At 39.1% G+C, this 15,949-nt stretch overlaps 1 protein-coding gene across 1 annotated transcript in view; it reads right to left on the bottom strand.

Moving 5' to 3' along the window:
- KIAA1522 (KIAA1522 ortholog) overlaps window positions 1-15,949 on the bottom strand; it is a 107,704-nt gene that overhangs the window by 2,877 nt on the left and 88,878 nt on the right. The gene's annotated exons all lie outside the window — the stretch shown is intronic.

The raw sequence follows: 15,949 nt of genomic DNA, 5'->3' as shown, positions 1-15,949 counted from the left end.
TGGGTAGCGCTTGCTGATTAGTAGCTATTAACCACCAGCAATTGCTACCCAGGTGCTGAACTAAAGATGGGCTGGCTTGTAAGCTTACATTTCTGCTTTTTCAAAGAAAGATAGCAAGAGAACAAAGAAAAATTGATAATAGGAATAATCTGGAAAGTTGCTTAAAATTGCATGCTCTATCGGAATCATGAAAGAAAAAATGTGGGTTCAGTATCCCTTTAATACACAAGACAACAATTGTCCAAGAAAAGAACTGTTAATTGTGCTAGCAGGAAGAGAAAAAAAAGGTTTTCTGTGTCTAGGATACCCCAAAGGAAGATGAAGGCTTATGGAAGGCTTTATGTCCTAACAGAATCTCACAGCTTACAGCACATCCAAGGTGAGCAAAAAATCCTTGCAGTTATTCTTGTGGTGATGATAGAATTTCTAAAGTTCAAAAAGAGTTGGTAGACAACGCTTTAAGAAGAAACTCAAAACAGTATGCCATGCCACTGTGCCCTGGTGAAAAACTAGAGAGGGGTTTACTAAAAAAAATGTGAAGAAGGGAATTGGTCATGAATACATAGGCTTAAAAGGGACATGACACCCACATTTTTTTCTTTCATGATTTAGAAAGATAATGCATTTTTAAACATCTTTCTAATTAACTTATATTATCTAATTTGTTTTATTCTATTGATATTCTTTGCTGAAAAGCATATCTAGATATGCTCAGTAGCTGCTGATTGGTTGCTGCACATAGAAGCCTCATGTGATTGGCTCACCCATGTGCATTGCTTTTTCTTCAACTAAGGATATCTAAAAAATTAAGCAAAATTAATAATAGAAGAAAATTGTAATGTTGTTTAAATTTGTATGTTCTATCTGAATCATGAAAGAAAGATTTTGGGTTTAGTGGCCCTTTAAAGCTGTGATTTTGAAGCACACTGAAACCCAAATTAAAAAGCCATGGTGAATCAGAAGGATTGGAAAAGTCAGTTCAGAGCATAGGCAGGAAAAACCATGAGAAAACAATTTGTGGGCCTTGATTGAAGCCTGTCTGGAGAAATAATGTGAAATATAGAGACTCTGTCAAGGAAGGAAATGAGTTAAGCAGTAGTATTTGGGTAAGGTCCCACAAATAAAAGCAGTTTTTGGTGGTGAGCCACACAGCCTTAATGTGACAGCAAGCAACAAACTTGCATTCTAGACTTATTTATTAAATATACAGCCTGTTAGTCTTAAAGGGACAGTCAACATCAAAATTGTTATTGTTTAAAAATATACATAATGCCTTTACTACCCATTTCCCAACTTTGCACAACCAACATTGTTATATTAATATACTTTATAACATTTAAACCTCTACATAAATGTATGCCTGTTTCTAAGCCACTACAGACAGCCTCTTATCACATGCTTTTATTTTATTTTCACAAGACTGCTAGTTCATGTGTGCCATATAGATAACATTGTGCTCATGCCCGTAAAGTTGTGCACAACACTGCACTAATTGGATAAAATGCAAGTCAATAGATAATACATAAAGTCATGTGATTAGGGGGCTGTCAAAAGATGCTTAGATACAAGGTAATCACAGAGGTAAAAAGTGTATTAATATAACTGTTGGTTATGCAAAACTGGGGAATGGGTAATAAAATGAGTATCTCTTTTTAAACAATACACATTTTGGAGTTGACTGTCCCTTTAAAGGAGACAAGTTATGAAGTTACAAAGACTTTAAAGACAACGGGTCCAGATAATGGGGAAAACAGATAAATGTTCCTACTGAGTGCATAATCCGATCTATTAGTTGAGGAGAGTAGGGTGATTTGTGGAAGGGTTTGTTGTGTTCCTGATGTGTAATGACAAGATCCAGAACAAGGATATCTCCCTCCATGGTGGTTAATGAAAACTAGGCTAAATGAGAAGGAGGCGGGGGAAGCAACATAAAGAGCAAAAAAAGATGCTGTGCAGCACTTGGAAGAGTAATCTAAGGCTTCTGTCAATGCCATCAGGTATAGTTGATGAGTTCTGCAGGCAGAAGGCAGCTAACATTAAAGTCAACGTGAATACTGGAAATGTTGAGCCCAAATAACTGAGGATGTAGGTCCCTGTTACATGCTACAAAAGGTCATGAACAACTAGCATGGAACAGCAAGCATTTGAGAGAGAAAGCAAATAGCCTGTGACGTTTATCCGAGAACCTCCTAAGTCTTTTGAAAAGGAGTTGCTGCAAGTGGCTCTCAGCTTGTTCATCCCAGGTCCTGTGGAAAAGGGTAAGTTTTGTGTGGTCTGTGTTTGCGGTAAGCTCTGTGCCATATCGTAGCTGTAGCCAAAATGGAACAGAAAGTGGTCAGATATTCAAATGTATCAGCAGAAAAGGAAACTTGCAGTTCACACTATGGACCAGATAGTTCAGAGCTAAGTTCCCTAGACAGAGGATTAATTCATTATGAAACAATAATGAGAATTAGCAGAGCTCCAGGTGAATAAGTGTTTCCATATACAAATGTCATCAAGAGTATAAAATATTACTGGGAGGGGGAGAGGAAGTTTATGGTTGAACATATTGTTTGAAGTGATGGCTTGCTATTACCCTATTAGTAGTGAATGATCTTCTTATTAATATGTGGTCTTAATGAATATAATTAAAGATGGTAGAGAATGGTTTTGTGTGGGGCCAGTACAAGAACAGTAAAGAAAATAGCTACAAAAGTGAGGTGGAGGCTATGTAACCTTTATGTTGAAGTTAAAGGGACATAAAACAGGTTGAGATCTGTGCTTTTCCTAAAAGGGCTAATTAATTTAAAAATAGGTTTGCATAAAAAATTGTTTAAAAATTGCTGGCAAGTATTTTAAAATCATTTTTAAAAATAAGCAAAATTAATTACATAGCTAAGCTGCCTGGAGCAGCCAACTCCGCCCCTCTTATCAGTGTTTAGACAAAGGCATTGTATTTCAACTGAATTCACAGCTTCTAGGCATGCTCCAGCAGATAATTAATGTGCACTTTTGCATTCTACCAAAACAACAATAGATATAGATACAGCCATAGAAGGAAATGTGTGGGGGGAGTTAGAGCTGTACAATTCAGAAACTAAAAAGAAAGGGTTAATGGCGAGGCACTGCAGTATAAATTTGCAGGTAAAGTAATTAAAGTACAAATTATATATTTTCTCTATCCCAATCCCTTTAAGCAAAGAAAGCTGCAGAGAGACAGTGGTATGTATCGTAGCTGTACAGGGACAGTAGATATAGCGCACAGATTCTGTATGTGATAGTGTTGGTTAATACAGGAAAGACAGAAGCACGGTAGAAGAGTTTTAAATATATAATTATATATATACATAAACACATTATTATAACCATACATAAATATAAAGTCCTTTCCAAAGAGAACTTGAAATTATATCCAAAATACAAGAATGTACAGTACCATGATTGCACAAGCAACTCCCCCAAACCCTTGAAATTATAGCTAATAGTACTCATTGATCGGGGTTGTCTCACTTTTGAGAAAAATCACAGGCACTCCAACAAAAGTCATATTGTGCATTCAGACCACTGTACATTTAATGCCACCACCTTTTGAATTAATGTTTTCTTTTTTTCTGGCAACTGAACTTATGTTTGAAAGAAACTGCATACAATTTCTGCAATAAAATCAATTTGATCATCTGAATTTGAGATTTTATGGCACCAAGTACTCATTTAAGAAATCAGAGCATCTTTATTAACATAGACATGTACATGGGTGAATTAAATATATTTACCTTCAAACTTGAATCTGACACTTTACCAGATTAGTAAATAATATGTTGAAACATATACTGCATAGACAGCACCTTAAAAGAAAACATTAAGGGCCAGATTACGAGTGGAGCGCAAATTAACGCTCCCGTATAAACAGTAATTGCGCTTGAAGTAAGATGTTTGCACTCGTCGGGTTGTGCTCGTTTTACCAGTTGAAAGTAAACTGTTTTTGCACTCGCACTAACTCGGCGAGCACAAAAATCCAAAATTAGAATATTGTGTGTGTATTCACGTAGTCGCCCACTCTTGCGCAAACAAAATATGGATATACAATTAAAAACAGTTTGTCTACAGATAATTGAATCAAACTAATCATTTGAAAGACCATAAACACAGCGTAAAAAGACAAAACACTGCTTGCCTGGCTAGGTGTTCAATCCACACAACGCATTCCAGGGCTTATCCCCTTCCTCAGGTGTGTTCGGATTGTAGTGCATAGCCTCTTTACATGCTGCATTTATTTACAAATTTCACCAATAAGCATACAGATTCCGTAAATGGCATTTCATTCAGCCAATCATGGCTTCTGCTTGTACAAATAACATACAAAAAATATTGTCACAAATTACAAAATGTGTTACAATCAAAATGTAAAATCACGTCAATCAGTTTTCTGTTTTATTAGGCACATTCAACGCAAAGTCAGTGTCCAACTTCTAAATATATCTCATAATTTTCCAGCAATATACTTATGTTTTCAACCTTTTATAGAAAATAAAGCTCACAACAATACAGCTACAAACCATTACATGTAGTGATTACCAAGTTTATAAGTGTATAATCAATATGTTAGTTCATAAGTAGCTGTAAAGACAGATTTCATTGTTAAACAGAAAACATACACAGTGATGTTGCTGTTTAGTGAATATTGAATTTATGGGGCTTCTATTGATTGATATGTATAAGCCAATCAGATCATCTTCTCTAATTCACAATCTTAGAAACAGATTATCTAAATAGTAACCTATTTAGATAAATAATGAATTTACGCATATTTGAATTCAAAATTATTATATAGACAAATCTTATTGTAAAGCGAAAATCATAAACATAACTTCAACTGTTTGGACGAATAATGATTTTTTGGGGCATTTTACAGATCTAAAACAGGAGTATATACAATTGCCATTGTTTTGGCTCACACATGAAAGTGTCTATTGATTGACATTTGTGTAGAGTAATCATGTCTACACATATAAATTGGTCTAAAATCTATGTAGGTGACCTACATACATATATATATATATATATATATATATATATTTATAGTCTTATTATTTTAAATTGAGAATCCCTTCTATAGGCAGAATGATTTATGCACTAATTGTTGTTGTTCAAACAAAAGTATATTATTTATCACTTTAGATTGTGCTATTTATGTGTCATTTTAGTTCACAGGTCCAAAAGTTGCCCTTTTCTATATTTCCCCCTAGTATTTCCCACAACACAGATAATGAGACATTGGTCCAAGATTGGCCACTTTATTATTGATCAAGGGAAATTTCTAAATATTATAATATTATATTTTAATGAGTATGGGGACAATAATGTTTGTTCCTACCTTACTAGATATTTATGTTCACATCATCCTCCTCCACCTCTCTCTTTGTTTTTTGAGCTACTGAAGTCCAAGAGAGGCCTCTCATATGGAGGAGGATGAGCTACTTATAATTAAAAGATAAAAAATGAGGTTACAGTACTTATAATTTTTACTTTCGTATAGTTTAAGATTTAGTATTTGGGGTGACCGTTGTTTTTTTGTTTTTTTTTGTGATGTTAACCCATAAAGGACCGGACATTTCAGACTAAAACTTCCCCAAAAGACCAGAGCATTTTTACCATCACTACATTTAAACAGAAATAGAGTTTTTTTTTTATATATATTTACCTATCAAAATTATATAATTTTTTTAGTAAACAACCCAAAGTATTGATATAGGCCCATTTTGGTATATTTTATGCCACCATTTCACCGCCAAATGTGAACAAATAAAAAAAAAATTGTTAACTTTTGCACAAACTTTAGGTTTCTCACTGAAATTATTTACCAAAAGCTTGTGCAATCATGGTACAAATGGTTGTAAAAGCGTCTCTGGGGTCCCCTTTGTTCAGAAATAGCAGACATATATGGCTTTGCCATTGCTTTTTGGTAATTAGAAGGCCGCTAATTGCAGCTGCGCACCACACTTTTATTATTCCCAGTAGTGAAGGGGTTAATCGGGTAGTTTGTAAGGTTAATTTTAGCTTTGTGCAGAGATTACCCTCCCACATACTTCCCACCCCCTGATCCCTAATTGATCCCTCTCAAACAGCTCTCTTCCCTTACCCACCACCCAATTCGCACCCCCATCTTAAGTACTGGCAAAAAGTCTGCCAGTATAAGAATATAAAGCTTTTTTTTTTTCCCCGCTTAACCCCCAAACCTCCCTGATCCCCCCCCCCCAAACAGCTCTACCTATTAGCTGCCATCTTAGGTACTGGCAGCTGTCTGCCAGTACCCACTTTGCTCTAATTTGTATATATTTGACCAAAAAACACTTCATCTGTAGTGTAGGGCCCCTCTCGCTCATTACCATTCCCCCCTCCCAGATCGCTTTACACCACTTTCCTCTATGGGAACCCCCTCTCCCTGCTTCCCCCTCCTCCCCCCTCGCTCCTTCCCACTCACTGCCACTGTTCATTGCGGTCCCACCCACCTCCCGCCACTGTCCAGCGATGGGTCACCCACCCCCTTCTTTTACCCTCCCACCCACTAACAACACTAAAAAAGGTTGGCTTCTAGAAGTCAAACATGATTAGTCTACACAAATGTCAATCAATAGAAACTTTATTGATCATGTGTGAGCCAAAACAACCGCAGTTCTATATATTCCTGTTTTAGATCTGTGTATATATCTGTCAACTAACATACATGGTATGTGCTAATAAGCTTGACGACTAATGACATTTTCTAAAATATTTAGTAAGTGTTTAGGTCCATGCATAAATATAATTAAACAAACTACTTTAACGCAGTATAAGTTTAAGGTATATTAAATGTAGTCAATTCTGTTATGCCCCGGTTAATTTATCAAAAGAAATTCCGATAATTCATTATTTGCCCAAACAGTGGAACTTATGTTTATGATTTCCGCTTTACAATGAGATTTGTCTATATAATTATATATATTTACATATGCATAAATTCAATATTTATCTAAATAGGTTACTATTTAGATAATCTATATCTAAGATTGTGAAATAGAGAAGATGATCTGATTGGTTTATACAGATACCAATCAATAGCAGCCCTGTAAATTCAACATTCACTAAAGCGCGACATCACCGTGTATGTTTTCTGTTTAACAATGAGATCCGTCTATACAGCTACTTATGAACTAACATATGCAGTATAAACTTATAAACATGTTAATTACTACATGTAATGGTTTGTAGCTGTATAGCTGTAAGTTTTATGTTCTATAAAAGGTTGAACACAAAAGTATATTGCGGAAAAAGTAGGAGATATATTTAGAAGTTGGACATTGACTTTGCGTTGAATGCGCCTAATAAAACAGGAAACTGATTGACGTATATATTGGTTTTTAATGAATGTACTTGATGTGATGTTATATTTTGATTGTAACACATTTTGTGATAAATTTGTGACAATATTTTTTGTATGTTATTTGTACAAGCAGAAGACATGATTGGCTGAATGAAACACCATTCACAGAATCTAATGCTGCTAACATGAATACCACTTTTTTTATGTTGCGATTGGCTGAAGAAAATGCCAATCACAGAATCTGTAAATAAATGCAGCATGTAAAGAGGCTATACACTACAATCTGAACACACCTAAAGAAGGGGGAGGAGCACTGAAACAAGTTGTGTGGATTGAACACCTAGCCAGGCAAGAAGTGTTTCTCTCTTTACTCTGTGTTTATGATTTTTTGAACGATTAGTTTGATTCACTTATCTGTAGATAAACTGTTTTTAATTGTATATCCCTTTTTTGTAACAATTATAATGTATGTGGCAATTTGTTACTGATAATTTTAGTCACAATAAATTGTATACATTTTTTTAAAACTATTTAGGGCCAGATTACAAGTGGAGCGGGTTGCATTCGTATTATGAGTTGAAAGTAAACTATGCTCGCTAACCCGACGCTAGTCAAAAGCCGGATTTAAAATATTGCACGCGCGATAACCAATTCCCCCATAAAAGTCAATGGAGAAAAAAAAAAGTGGGAAAAAACACCAAACCCAACACCCTACTTGCGCACAAACACAATTACATATTCTCAAGTGCGCTAACTTGACATGAAAATATGAATATTTCACATTCACATTCCAATGTTCTGCACATATCCATAAATACATATATAAGATTATATATCTTATATAAGATTTTTTTTTGCACAAAATATATATTTATACACATTTTCTCCAACATTGGTGTGTCCGGTCCACGGCGTCATCCTTACTTGTGGGAATATCTCTTCCCCAACAGGAAATGGCAAAGAGTCCCAGCAAAGCTGGCCATATAGTCCCTCCTAGGCTCCGCCCACCCCTGTCATTCTCTTTGCCGTTGCACAGGCAACATCTCCACGGAGATGGTTAAGAGTTTTTTGGTGTTTAAATTTAGTTTTTATTCTATCAAGTGTTTGTTATTTTAAAATAGTGCTGGTATGTACTATTTACTCTGAAACAGAAAAGGATGAAGATTTCTGTTTGTGAGAGGAAGATGATTTTAGCAGACAGTAACTAAAATCGATTGCTGTTTCCACATAGGACTGTTGAGATGAAGTAACTTCAGTTGGGGGAAACAGTTAGCAGACTTTTCTGCTTAAGGTATGACTAGCCATATTTCTAACAAGACCATGTAATGCTGGAAGGCTGTCATTTCCCCTCATGGGGACCGGTAAGCCATTTTCTTAGTCAAACAAACAGAATAAAGGGCTTAATATGGGCTAAAAAAAAAAACTGGTAGACATTTTTATGGGCTAAATCGATTGCTTTATTTGGGCATTTTATTCATATTTATGCTGACAATTCGCATTTATAAACTTGGGGAACGTTTATTAAACGGCAGAAACTATGTTAGACACCTTTTCCAGTCAGGGGGCCTTCCTAGTTGTAGACTGAGCCTCATTTTCGCGCCATTACTGCACAGTTGTTTTTTGAGAGCAGGGCATGCAGATGCATGTGTGAGGATCTGAAATTTGCTGGAAAAGCTTCTAGAAGGCGTCAATTGGTATCGTATTCCCCTCTGGGCTTGGTTAGGTCTCAGCAAAGGCTATAGCTGGGACTGTATAGGGGTTAAATTTGTAAACGGCTCCGGTTCCGTTATTTTAAGGGTTAAAGCTCTGAAATTTGGTGTGCAATACTCTTAATGCTTTAAGACACTGTGGTGAAATTTTGGTAATTTTTGAACAATTCCTTCATACTTTTTCACATATTCAGTAATAAAGTGTTTTCTGTTTAAAATTTAAAGAGACAGTAACGGTTTTGTTTTAAAACGTTTTTTGTGCTTTGTTGACAAGTTTAAGCCTGTTTAACATGTCTGTGCCTTCAGATAAGCTATGTTCTATATGTATGAAAGCCAATGTGTCTCCCCATTTAAATTTATGTGATAATTGTGCCATAGCGTCCAAACAAAGTAAGGACAGTACTGCCACAGATAATGAAATTGCCCAAGATGATTCCTCAGATGAGGGGAGTAAACATGATACTACATCATCTCCTACTGTGTCTACACCAGTTTTGCCCACACAGGAGGCCCCTAGTACATCTAGCGTGCCAATGCTTATTACCATGCAACAATTAACGGCTGTAATGGATAACTCCATAGCAAATATTTTATCCAAAATGCCTACTTATCAGAGAAAGCGCGATTGCTCTGTTTTTAAACACTGAAGAGCAGGAGGGCACTGATAATTGTTCTGTCATACCCTCACACCAATCTGAAGGGGCCATGAGGGAGGTTTTGTCAGATGGGGAAATTTCAGATTCAGGAAAAATTTCTCAACAAGCTGAACCTGATGTTGTGACATTTAAATTTAAATTAGAACATCTCCGCACACTGCTTAAGGAGGTGTTATCTACTCTGGATGATTGTGACAACTTGGTCATTCCAGAGAAATTATGCAAGATGGACAAGTTCCTAGAGGTTCCAGTGCACCCCGACACTTTTCCTATACCCAAGCGGGTGGCGGACATAGTAAATAAGGAGTGGGAAAAGCCCGGCATACCTTTTGTTCCCCCCCTATATTTAAGAAATTATTTCCTATGGTCGACCCCAGAAAGGACTTATGGCAGACAGTCCCTAAGGTCGAGGGGGCAGTTTCTACTCTAAACAAACGCACTACTATTCCTATCGAAGATAGTTGTGCTTTCAAAGATCCTATGGATAAAAAATTGGAGGGTTTGCTTAAAAAGATTTTTGTACAGCAAGGTTACCTTCTACAACCCATTTCGTGCATTGTTCCTGTCACTACAGCAGCGTGGTTCTGGTTCGAGGAACTAGAAAACTCGCTTAGTAGAGAGACTCCATATGAGGAGGTTATGGACAGAGTTCACGCACTTAAGTTGGCTAACTCTTTTATTTTAGATGCCGCTTTGCAATTAGCTAGATTAGCGGCGAAAAATTCAGGGTTTGCTATCGTGGCGCGCAGAGCGCTTTGGCTAAAGTCTTGGTCAGCGGATGTGTCATCCAAGACAAAATTGCTTAACATCCCTTTCAAAGGTAAAACTCTATTTGGACCAGAATTGAAAGAGATTATTTCAGACATCACTGGGTGAAAGGGCCACGCCCTTCCACAAGATAGGCCTTTCAAGGCTAAAAATAAGTCTAATTTTCGTTCCTTTCGCAATTTCAGGAACGGACCGGCCTCTAATTCTGCATCCTCTAAGCAAGAGGGTAATGCCTCACAACCCAAACCAGCCTGGAAACCGATGCAAGGCTGGAACAAGGGTAAGCAGGCCAAGAAGCCTGCCGCTGCTAACAAAACAGCATGAAGGAGTAGCCCCCGATCCGGGACCGGATCTAGTGGGGGGCAGACTCTCTCTCTTTGCTCAGGCTTGGGCAAGAGATGTTCAGGATCCCTGGGCGCTAGAAATAGTTTCTCAGGGTTATCTCCTGGAATTCAGGGAACTACCCCCAAGGGGAAGGTTCCACATGTCTCACTTATCCTCAAACCAAATAAAGAGACAGGCGTTCTTACATTGTGTAGAAGACCTGTTAAAGATGGGAGTGATACACCCAGTTCCAATAAAGGAACAAGGAATGGGATTTTATTCCAATCTGTTCGTAGTTCCCAAAAAAGAGGGAACTTTCAGACCAATTTTGGATTTGAAGATCCTAAACAAATTTCTCAGGGTACCATCGTTCAAGATGGAATCCATTCGAACGATTCTACCCACTATCCAGGAAAGTCAATTTATGACTACCGTGGATCTAAAGGATGCGTACCTACATATTCCTATCCACAAAGAACATCATCAGTTCCTAAGGTTCGCTTTTCTGGACAAGCATTACCAGTTTGTGGCCCTCCAAATCGGGTTAGCCACTGCTCCAAGGATTTTCACAAAGGTACTAGGGTCCCTTCTAGCGGTTCTAAGACCGAGGGGCATTGCAGTAGTACCTTACTTGGACGACATTCTAATACAAGCGTCGTCTCTGTCAAAAGCAAAGGCTCATACAGACATCGTTCTGGCCTTTCTCAGATCACACGGATGGAAGGTGAACATAGAAAAAAGTTCTCTGTCTCCGTCGACAAGAGTTCCCTTCTTGGGAACAATAATAGATTCCTTAGAAAATGAGGATTTGATCCTGGCTCTCCAATGATTCAAGTAGATCAGAAGACCAGAGATTCACTCCGTTGGTGGCTGACCCTGGACCATCTGTCCCAGGGAATGAGCTTCCGCAGACCAGAGTGGGTCATTGTCATGACCGACGCCAGTCTAGTGGGCTGGGGCGCGGTCTGGGAATCCCTGAAAGCTCAGGGTCTATGGTCTCGGGAAGAGTCTCTTCTCCCGATAAACATTCTGGAACTGAGAGCGATATTCAATGCTCTCAGGGCTTGGCCTCAACTAGCAAAGGCCAGATTCATAAGGTTCCAATCAGACAACATGACGACCGTTGCGTATATCAATCATCAGGGGGGAACAAGGAGTTCCCTGGCGATGAAAGAAGTGACCAAAATAATTCAATGGGCGGAGGATCACTCCTGCCACCTGTCTGCGATCCACATCCCAGGTGTGGAAAACTGGGAGGCGGATTTTCTGAGTCGTCAGACATTCCATCCGGGGGAGTGGGAACTCCATCCGGAGATCTTTGCCCAAATAACTCAATTATGGGGCATTCCAGACATGGATCTGATGGCGTCTCGTCAGAACTTCAAGGTTCCTTGCTACGGGTCCAGATCCAGGGATCCCAAGGCGACTCTAGTAGATGCACTAGTAGCACCTTGGACCTTCAACCTAGCTTATGTATTTCCACCGTTTCCTCTCATTCCCAGGCTGGTAGCCAGGATCAATCAGGAGAGGGCCTCGGTGATCTTGATAGCTCCTGCGTGGCCACGCAGGACTTGGTATGCAGACCTGGTGAATATGTCATCGGTTCCACCATGGAAGCTACCTTTGAGACAGGACCTTCTTGTTCAGGGTCCATTCGAACATCCAAATCAGGTCTCCCTCCAGCTGACGGCTTGGAGATTGAACGCTTGATTCTATCGAAGCGTGGGTTTTCAGATTCTGTGATAGATACTCTGGTTCAGGCCAGAAAACGGGTAACTAGAAAGATTTACCATAAAATATGGAAAAGATATATCTGTTGGTGTGAATCCAAAGGATTCCCATGGAATAAGATAAAAATTCCTAAGATTCTCTCCTTTCTACAAGAAGGTTTGGAGAAAGGATTATCTGCAAGTTCTCTAAAGGGACAGATTTCTGCTTTATCTGTCTTACTACACAAAAGACTGGCAGCTGTGCCAGATGTTCAAGCATTTGTTCAGGCTCTGGTTAGGATCAAGCCTGTTTACAGACCTTTGACTCCTCCCTGGAGTCTAAATCTAGTTCTTTCAGTTCTTCAAGGGGTTCCGTTTGAACCTTTACATTCCATAGATATTAAGTTACTATCTTGGAAAGTTTTGTTTTTGGTTGCAATTTCTTCTGCTAGAAGAGTTTCAAAGTTATCTGCTCTGCAGTGTTCTCCGCCCTATCTGGTGTTCCATGCAGATAAGGTGGTTTTGCGTACTAAGCCTGGTTTTCTTCCTAAGGTTGTTTCTAACAAAAATATTAACCAGGAGATAGTTGTACCTTCTTTATGTCCGAATCCAGTTTCAAAGAAGGAACGTTTGTTACACAATGTGGACGTAGTCCGTGCTCTAAAATTCTATTTAGAGGCTACAAAAGATTTCAGACAAACATCTTCCTTGTTTGTTGTTTATTCTGGTAAAAGGAGAGGTCAAAAAGCGACTTCTACCTCTCTTTCCTTTTGGCTTAAAAGAATCATCCGATTGGCTTATGAGACTGCCGGACGGCAGCCTCCTGAAAGAATCACAGCTCACTCCACTAGGGCTGTGGCTTCCACATGGGCCTTCAAGAACGAGGCTTCTGTTGACCAGATATGTAAGGCAGCGACTTGGTCTTCACTGCACACTTTTGCCAAATTTTACAAATTTGATACTTTTGCTTCTTCGGAGGCTATTTTTGGGAGAAAGGTTTTGCAAGCCGTGGTGCCTTCCGTTTAGGTAACCTGATTTGCTCCCTCCCTTCATCCGTGTCCTAAAGCTTTGGTATTGGTTCCCACAAGTAAGGATGACGCCGTGGACCGGACACACCAATGTTGGAGAAAACAGAATTTATGCTTACCTGATAAATTACTTTATCCAACGGTGTGTCCGGACCACGGCCCGCCCTGGTTTTTTAATCAGGTCTGATGAATTATTTTCTCTAACTACAGTCACCACAGTACCATATGGTTTCTCCTATATATTTCCTCCTGTCCGTCGGTCGAATGACTGGGGTGGGCGGAGCCTAGGAGGGACTATATGGCCAGCTTTGCTGGGACTCTTTGCCATTTCCTGTTGGGGAAGAGATATTCCCACAAGTAAGGATGACGCCGTGGACCGGACACACCGTTGGAGAAAGTAATTTATCAGGTAAGCATAAATTCTGTATATATATATATATATATATATATATATATATATATATATATATATATATATATATATATATATATATATTATATATATATATTTATATATATATATATATATATATATATATATATATATATTTATTTTGTGCAAAAAAACAGAATTTATGTTTACCTGATAAATTACTTTCTCCAACGGTGTGTCCGGTCCACGGCGTCATCCTTACTTGTGGGATATTCTCTTCCCCAACAGGAAATGGCAAAGAGCCCAGCAAAGCTGGTCACATGATCCCTCCTAGGCTCCGCCTACCCCAGTCATTCGACCGACGTTAAGGAGGAATATTTGCATAGGAGAAACCATATGGTACCGTGGTGACTGTAGTTAAAGAAAATAAATTATCAGACCTGATTAAAAAAACCAGGGCGGGCCGTGGACCGGACACACCGTTGGAGAAAGTAATTTATCAGGTAAACATAAATTCTGTTTTCTCCAACATAGGTGTGTCCGGTCCACGGCGTCATCCTTACTTGTGGGAACCAATACCAAAGCTTTAGGACACGGATGAAGGGAGGGAGCAAATCAGGTCACCTAAATGGAAGGCACCACGGCTTGCAAAACCTTTCTCCCAAAAATAGCCTCAGAAGAAGCAAAAGTATCAAACTTGTAAAATTTGGTAAAAGTGTGCAGTGAAGACCAAGTCGCTGCCCTACATATCTGATCAACAGAAGCCTCGTTCTTGAAGGCCCATGTGGAAGCCACAGCCCTAGTGGAATGAGCTGTGATTCTTTCGGGAGGCTGCCATCCGGCAGTCTCGTAAGCCAATCTGATGATGCTTTTAATCCAAAAAGAAAGAGAGGTAGAAGTTGCTTTTTGACCTCTCCTTTTACCGGAATAAACAACAAACAAGGAAGATGTTTGTCTAAAATCCTTTGTAGCATCTAAATAGAATTTTAGAGCGCGAACAACATCCAAATTGTGCAACAATCGTTCCTTCTTTGAAACTGGTTTCGGACACAGAGAAGGTACGATAATCTCCTGGTTAATGTTTTTGTTAGAAACAACTTTTGGAAGAAAACCAGGTTTAGTACGTAAAACCACCTTATCTGCATGGAACACCAGATAAGGAGGAGAACACTGCAGAGCAGATAATTCTGAAACTCTTCTAGCAGAAAAAATTGCAACTAAAAACAAAACTTTCCAAGATAATAACTTAATATCAACGGAATGTAAGGGTTCAAACGGAACCCCCTGAAGAACTGAAAGAACCAAATTGAGACTCCAAGGAGGAGTCAAAGGTTTGTAAACAGGCTTAATTCTAACCAGAGCCTGAACAAAGGCTTGAACATCTGGCACAGCTGCCAGCTTTTTGTGAAGTAACACAGACAAGGCAGAAATCTGTCCCTTCAGGGAACTTGCAGATAATCCTTTTTCCAATCCTTCTTGAAGGAAGGATAGAATCCTAGGAATCTTAACCTTGTCCCAAGGGAATCCTTTAGATTCACACCAACAGATATATTTTTTCCAAATTTTGTGGTAAATCTTTCTAGTTACAGGCTTTCTGGCCTGAACAAGAGTATCGATAACAGAATCTGAGAACCCTCGCTTCGATAAGATCAAGCGTTCAATCTCCAAGCAGTCAGCTGGAGTGAAACCAGATTCGGATGTTCGAACGGACCCTGAACAAGAAGGTCTCGTCTCAAAGGTAGCTTCCAAGGTGGAGCCGATGACATATTCACCAGATCTGCATACCAAGTCCTGCGTGGCCACGCAGGAGCTATCAAGATCACCGACGCCCTCTCCTGATTGATCCTGGCTACCAGCCTGGGGATGAGAGGAAACGGCGGGAACACATAAGCTAGTTTGAAGGTCCAAGGTGCTACTAGTGCATCCACTAGAGCCGCCTTGGGATCCCTGGATCTGGACCCGTAGCAAGGAACTTTGAAGTTCTGACGAGAGGCCATCAGATCCATGTCTGGAATGCCCCACAGCTGAGTGACTTGGGCA

This window comes from Bombina bombina, chromosome 3, assembly GCF_027579735.1.
Source record: "Bombina bombina isolate aBomBom1 chromosome 3, aBomBom1.pri, whole genome shotgun sequence".
Lineage (NCBI taxonomy): Eukaryota > Metazoa > Chordata > Amphibia > Anura > Bombinatoridae > Bombina > Bombina bombina.
The sequence above is the reverse complement of the archived record's forward strand: the minus strand, read 5'-3'. Positions and strand labels throughout refer to the sequence as shown.